At 40.5% G+C, this 7,488-nt stretch overlaps 1 long non-coding RNA gene across 1 annotated transcript; it reads left to right on the top strand.

Moving 5' to 3' along the window:
* The first annotated feature begins 686 nt into the window (after positions 1-686).
* LOC149751324 (uncharacterized) lies at positions 687-6,100 on the top strand. The gene is made up of 2 exons (XR_016398336.1): positions 687-1,506; positions 3,262-6,100. It is a non-coding gene; the product is annotated as an uncharacterized LOC149751324 (long non-coding RNA).
* The last annotated feature ends 1,388 nt before the right edge of the window (positions 6,101-7,488 follow it).

Raw genomic sequence — 7,488 nt, 5'->3', positions numbered from 1 at the left:
TAGAGGTTCATCATTCCATTCTGCTGGGTTGCCACTACATGCTGCTAGGTGTCACTGGTGGATGGTGAGACTCACAGGGACTATCTTGATGATCGATGGTCCCTGGTGAGTTGAGTTGGAATTGTTTCAACCCATTGAAAGGAGTTTTCAATGATATTGTGATAGAGATCGCAATATATCTCACTACCAGACAGAATAGAACCTATGGGGTCACACACAATAGAGGTATTGACCGATCCGATGGTTGAGTTGTGATTTGGAATCACAATAGTTCATGATTATCAATTTGATTGATAATTAATTAACCCACTAAGAGTTAGTGAGTTGAAGAAGGAGTAATTGCAATTGGATTGCAATTCAATTGAATCAATTGGACTTAATTAATTGGGCTTGATCTTATTAAATAAGAGTCCTACTTGGAGTAGGACTCCAAGAGTCCTAATTAGATTAGGACATCAAATTTAATTAAAGTCCTACTTGGAGTAGGATACCTAGAGTCCTAATTGGATTAGGACTAAAATTAAATAAATCCTAATTGGATTAGGATTCCTAAAGTCCTAATTATTTTTGATCTAATAAATTAAGATGACTCCTAATTGGATTAGGATTGAAGAATTTAATTGAGTCAAGATTCAATTGGGTCATAATTGGATTATGACTCATATGGATAAGTCCTAATTGATTCATGAATTGATTGAGATCTAATTAGATTAGACCTCAATTGTGAGGGGATTAAAAGGGGCTGAAAGTGGGGCCCACGCACCTCATGAGATGAGGCTTGGGCGTGGGACATGAGAGGATTAGAGGAGGCTCCTTCTTTGTTTAAAGTGGGGCCCCTCCTCTTGCCAAAAGATAGGCGTGAGCTCCTAATTTGTAGGAGCTCACGCCTAGGGTTCAAACAAAAAGAAAAGGGGAGCATGTGGGCCCCTCTTCATATAAAAGAAAGAGGATACGGCAGCCCCCCTCTCCCATGAAAAGTTTTCAGCCGCACACAAACAAAAAATAAAAAGGAAAAGAGGGAAGAAAAGGGGAAACAAAGGGGGCAGCCCATCCGTGAGAGCTCCTCCCCTCTCTCCTTTTCTTTTGTGCCGTGAGAGTGCCTCCTCTCCTCTTGGTTTTTGTGCCATGGGGCAAGCCTCCTTCCTCTTGGGTTTTCAGCCATGAGCATCAAAGAAAAATAGGGTGGTGTATGGCTTTCTCTCTTCACCCTTCTTCCATCCACAAGAATAAAAGAAAAGGAGGCAGCAAGATGGGATCTTCTTCCTCCCTTTCAAGTCCTTCTTCTTCCTCTTGAGATCTATCAAAGAGTTGATAAATCAAGAGAGGATTTCAGCCATCAAAACATATCTCTGCAAGGGAGCTAGCACCCCAGGGAGATTAGAGAGTTTGGATTGGTTCTCTGCCTCGTGTGGAAACCCGTAGAGGCCGGACGCGTGTGCGGCTTCAAGCGAACCTTCCAACAAATACCACGATCATCAGATTGCGGTGAATATCTACCCGCACAAGGTGAAGATCTGATCTTCCTAATATTATGTAAAAGTATTTAATCCTAATCTGTCTACGAACGACGGTTTTAAAATACGTTCATGCGATGAACGGAATCTCGCGCATGTCTTCCGCTGCGCGCAGAATTTTTCTGAAATTTTCTGCGGCGTGCGAGGGATTCCAACAGTTTAAGGTTATGTTTAAAACAATGTATGCATGATTAAACAAAATTTATTTGCATGAGATGTAAATAAAATCCTTAAACAATAGGACATTTACATAAGATGTAAACTGAAACAATTATGTCATTTACATAAGATGTAATCACATAATATATGAAAGGATTTCATAATTACATAAGATGTAAACTTGAATCAATACGACATTTACATAAGATGTAAATCGAATGACATATGGTATGGGGTAGATTGTTACATTAGATGTAAATCCCAAGAGACCTAAAACCTTCCTAAATCAATCGAGAGTGAACGATACATTGAGCTAGCCATATTTGATTAATTGATCTAATTGGTGTCTAGGCAAGCTCAAAGATGGTTACTTAATTAGGACCTTACTCTCTGAGTAAGAGGAGCCTCCCACCTACTTACCTGGCCAATTGATCGATTACCTCCTATGAAAAACTCAAAGTTGGAATCACTAAGATCTGATTACCCAAAATTATGTCGATTGGTCTTCCACCGTAGTAGAGTTGCTAAGATCTTTCCGGCGTTGATTAGTCTCGGCTGGATACAGTGGGCTAGTTGCATCGAAGAATTGGACCTCTCTATGAACATGAGATGTTGTGGGGTAAAGGTGGGGTTGGGCTCCAATAACTGTTAGGTGAGGACCCAATCGCAGCTTTATTTTTGCGGGATATAAGGTGGGTCTGACTTAACCAAGGAACGGGTCCAATAACTGTTAGGTGAGGTTCTTACGACTTGGAGACTAGGTTAGCTCAATATGCTTACGAAGCATTGTACAAAAGTTGTACAATCATCAGCTATGTGTCTCAAATAACTATTAGGTGAGATGACATGTAGATTGGTGGGACCGCAGCACCCCACTCGAAACCCTAAGTCGCAGGTTTCCGTATCTTTACTAGGGGAGTGTGAGAGATTCGAGAAATAGTGGAAGGATTTGATCCAATTTTGTTTTAAAAGTCCCTAAAACAAATTAATGTCAAATACAAACTTCTAATTAGAATCTTTACTCTCTGCAAATGTTAGTGGCTTCCAACCCGATAGTTCGAATTCAGATAACAATAGGCTGACCGGACCAAACTATAAAGATTGGCTCCGCAACTTGAAGATTGTCTTGAGTTGTGAAAAGATAGCTTATGTTCTTGACCATGAACTTCCGGTGTTACCAACCCGTGCAACCATGAGCAGCGTGAGATGCATGCAAAATGGTTGGATGACGACAATAAGGTTAGGTGCTACATTTTGGCATCCATGTCCAACGAATTGCAATGTCAGCATGAAAGCATGAAGACTGCTAAGGAAATACTTGATCACCTACAAGAGTTGTATGGTGAACAGAGTCGCGCAGCGAGGTTTGAAGTGTCCAAGCGGCTCTTCAAAGCTAAGATGTGTGATGGGTGATAAGTGCTAAATAATACATAAATTAATATCTTATTCATAGCACTTATCATTATTTTAATTCACATATTTTGTAAATTCAATTAAAAAATTGTGTTACCTTCATCATTGCATTTTAATAAATTATTAAAGGTAATTCGAGTTTTACTTATTTACTGATTGAGCTTAATGTATGCAGGTCAAGTCACGCTTAATTAGGTAAAGCCTAAACTACACTGCATCATTTCACAATTTTACATCCTCCAGAGTCGACTCCAAGAACTTTTCTCCAAAATCCAGTGCTTCCCATTAATTCCTGACTCTTCACACATTCGCCTAAATTTTTTCCCACTCGTTCCAACTCTTTTTCCACATGATCCAATTATCTTATTTTAACAAAATCCCTTCAATTATTTATTTTTCAGATCTCAAAGCATACTATCTAGTTGCATACTATCTAGTTTCAGATCCCTTCAATGCCATTTCCCAACTCTTCCACTCCTCACATCTCGCTCTTCCTCCTCGAGCACCACGGAAGAGCTTTTCTTTCGGATATCACGTCTCCATTTCCACGTCATTCCTCCCGTCCGGATAGACTCCATCGCCCATGAAATCCAACCCGTCTCAGTTCCCCTGTTCTGACTTAATCCATCCCAGCATCCTTATCTTTCTCCACGGCCGAATCCAATCTTCTCTTCTCCCGGATTCATCCCAGCATATCCGAGTATTCCTTATCCGAATTCCGTTCATCCCGTTCGCATTCGGATATGCTTGATTCAACCATCCACATAAGAAATCTCACAAATTCTCTCCCCTGTATCACGTTCATCCGTATCCCAAAACAGAGTCCCAGCGATTTTCTGCGATCCACCTTCATCCCATCCGTTTCCTTCCATGTCCAGGTACTCCGTGATCATCCATATCCCATGCGCTCAATCCTCCAGCATCATCTTCTCAGCTCACGCGTTTGTTCCCAGCAACCCGAGCTTCACGGATCACCTCCCATTTTCCCCTGCCTTGAGTTGTTCTTTGCTTCCGGATGAGAGCAAGCAGATCCATGGATGAGCATCCCATCTTCCGCTAGATTCCAAGCTTATCCCAACTTCTTCTCAGCTCACGAATCCAGCCTTCATCCCGTTCGGATTCCCTCCATCTTCACGGGATAAACTCAAATCCCATTCCCTAGCCGTGAGCTTCTACCACGAAATCCAAGCTGCCGTGAGGATCAGATCAAGCTAACCTTCTTCCGAATAAATCCCAGCTTGCAAAACAGAGCCAGCTCGTTCATTCCATCTTCCCCAACGAGAACCACTTGTGTCACAGCACGTATTCCATATTTTCTCTTCCAAATCCGAACCAACTTGATCTCTAGCATCCACGGATTAGAACTCCCCTTCCGGATTAATCCCAGCATCCGCGATTCAAGGATCATCTCCCAACGCATCTCCCATGCTCATCCCAGCGTTCCGGATCACATTCTCCCAGCAGAACAAAGTCACACGGGATAAGCTCCAACTCCAACTGCATCCGATCATCACCTTCTTCCATCCTTATCCCGCATCCAAGCTTATCCTTCTACCCATGTGAAGAAACAGAGGAGGATGGAGGGGGAGCTAGCGGCTTATAAAAGGGGAGACGTTTCCTTCTTCGGCATCAATCTCTTCTCAGGAGGGAATACCACGGAAATAAAAAAAAGCAGAGGAGGGAGAGAGGTTTGGATATTTTGGGAATAACTTCCCATATACAAAAAATTAAGAATGAAGTGCTGAGGGAAAGGAAGCCGATCGTGATGCAAATGGAAGCCCACTGCTGTGCCATTGCTGCTGTCGCCCACAACTTCATGGAAGGCTGATCTCCTCTCTAGGGCTGGATGCAGCCCTAACAAAGGGACATGGGTTTTATATTTTTTATTCTTGAAGTTGTATGAACTTATTGTTTTTAACGAATATCTTCTTTTATTTCATATTTAATTTCTGTGATTCTAAATATGAAGTTTATACAATTATTCTTCATGATCATTGAAGTAAAAATAAGATAATTCATGCTTAAGGAAGATGCGATGTGCTGCCACCTTAGATTAGGGTAGACATTTCATGCTAACTAAAGATGGATTATGCCCAAATTGCTTTTGTGAATTTCTATTTAAATGCTTATTAGGCTTGTAGCCAATTTGCATGTTAATCCAAGAATAAATTAAAATACAATTAATCCTTGTTCCGATGTTAGTGGTGAATTTCTTGCCTTAGGTTTCTCCAAACTGATATCATTTTAATTACATTTCTTATTAAATTACTTAGTTTAATAGTCTTCACAAATTCTTCCTTTTAAATATTTTTATTTTTAAGAAAACAACTGTACCCCAATCCCTGTGGATCGATACCCGTAATCACTATCCTACCAGATACATGCTATTGCGTGGTCTTTAAAACTGACTATCAATTTTTGGTGCCGTTGCCGGGGATTGCTCGCATAGTTGTTTTTCTTTTCATATAAAAAAAACTCTTTTTTAAAAAATATATACATATATATCTAAAATAAAATAAAAATATTTTCTATTTTTGTTACTTTACTTATTCCTTTTTTCTCTCTTACTAATTTTTGATTTTTCTTTTGGTATTATTTGATCAGGAATCAAAGAGAAAATTTGGGACGATCAAAAAGGAAACTATTGGAAAAGGAATGCTGTACAGGTTTGCATAAAAATAAAAAAATTGCTAGGAAAATTTTCTTTGGTAACATCTGAACTCTGCTTATTTAAATTGATTCCCAATTAGCCTGATATTTTGTGGTGATTGTTTGATTTTAATTTCAGCAAAAGTGTGAATGCATGCTTGATACACATACACCAATTAATCTGCACATAGTAAGGGCAATCACCCCAACAAGATAAGAACTGGATTTCATCATCAGATTTTTGCCCAAATTAAAATCAATTAGACGTTGGCCCCTAGGAACATTCGAGCTCAATAGGACGAAGATCACCGAAAGTTGCACCAATTTCGCTCTATGGCTCAGTTGATGTCTAGGCAAGCTTTGTCCCTGGGACGCTCCATCTGTTCGAGGCAAGTGGTTTTTAAGTGGAACCTTTGCGAACGCATCGTGACCCCCCACTTACCTGGGAGCTTACCTGGTCAACTCAGTTCATTAGACCGGATTGGAGGCTTAGGTGCCCTCTTCAAACCAGTTAGGAGCTGTCTAGTGATTTTAGGGTAAACATAAGGAATTGATGTGTTTTTCTTTTAATGCATCCTTGACTGCACTTGACTGATTAGAAGAGCTTTAATGTATGTTAGGGTGTCGTTCCAGATCTCCTGAATTAGTACCTTTTGATTCTGAGATAGAGCGTTCTATTAGGGCCCTTCGAGCTAAAATCCGCACCTATAGAACCATAGAATCTGCTCCACCTGTCGAGATGGCTGAAGAACAACTCAAACTCTTGAGGGAGTACTTTACTCCCACCATTTACACTTCTCCATCTTGCATTCGATTACCTGAGGTAGCAGCTGTACAATATGAAATAAAGTCTAGTGTGATCCAAATGCTCCCATCTTTTTATGGGCTCACTAACGAAGACCCATATAAACACCTAGATGAATTTCTTGAAATCTGTACCACTGTCAAGATTCAGAACTTCACTGATGATGCTCTGAAACATAAATTATTCCCCTTCTCCCTTAAAGACAGAGCCAAGCAATGGCTGAATTCTTTAGAAGCCGATTCGATTCGTTCCTGGGATCAAATGCAACAAGAATTCCTCAACAAGAATTTCTGGGACCTTTGCAATGCATCGTGACCCCCCCACTTACCTGGAAGCTTACCTGGTCAACTCAGTTCATTAGACTGGATTGGAGGCTTAGGTGCCCTCTTCAAACCAGTTAGGAGCTGTCTAGTGATTTTAGGGCAAACATAAGGATTTGAAGTGTTTCTTTTAATGCATGCTTGACTGCACTTGACTGATCAGAAGAGTTTTAGTGCATGCTAGGGTGTCGTTCCAGATCTCCGAAATTAGTACCTTTTAACCCTGAAATAGAGCATTCTATTAGGATCCATCGAGCCGAAATCCGTACCTATAGAACTATAGGATCTGCTCCACCTCTTGAGATGGCTGAAGAACAACCCAAACTCCTGAGGGAATACTTTACTCCCACCATTTACACTTCTCCATCTTGCATTCGATTACCTGAAGTAGCAGCTGTACAATATTAAATAAAGTCTAGTGTGATCCAAATGCTCCCATATTTTTACGGGCTCACCAACGAAGACCCATATAAACATCTAGATGAATTTCTTGAGATTTGCACCACTGTGAAGATTTAGAACTTCACTGATGATGCTATGAAACTTAGATTATTCCCCTTCTCCCTTAAAGACAGAGCCAAGCAATGGCTGAATTCTTTACAGGCTAATTCAATTCATTCCTGAGATC

This window comes from Phoenix dactylifera, chromosome 14 (genome assembly GCF_051530095.1).
Source record: "Phoenix dactylifera cultivar Ajwa chromosome 14, Ajwa_hap1_PhDact_Kaust_v1.1, whole genome shotgun sequence".
Classification (NCBI taxonomy): Eukaryota; Viridiplantae; Streptophyta; class Magnoliopsida; order Arecales; family Arecaceae; genus Phoenix; species Phoenix dactylifera.
Note: the sequence above shows the minus strand (reverse complement) of the source record. Positions and strands in the feature narration are given on the sequence as shown.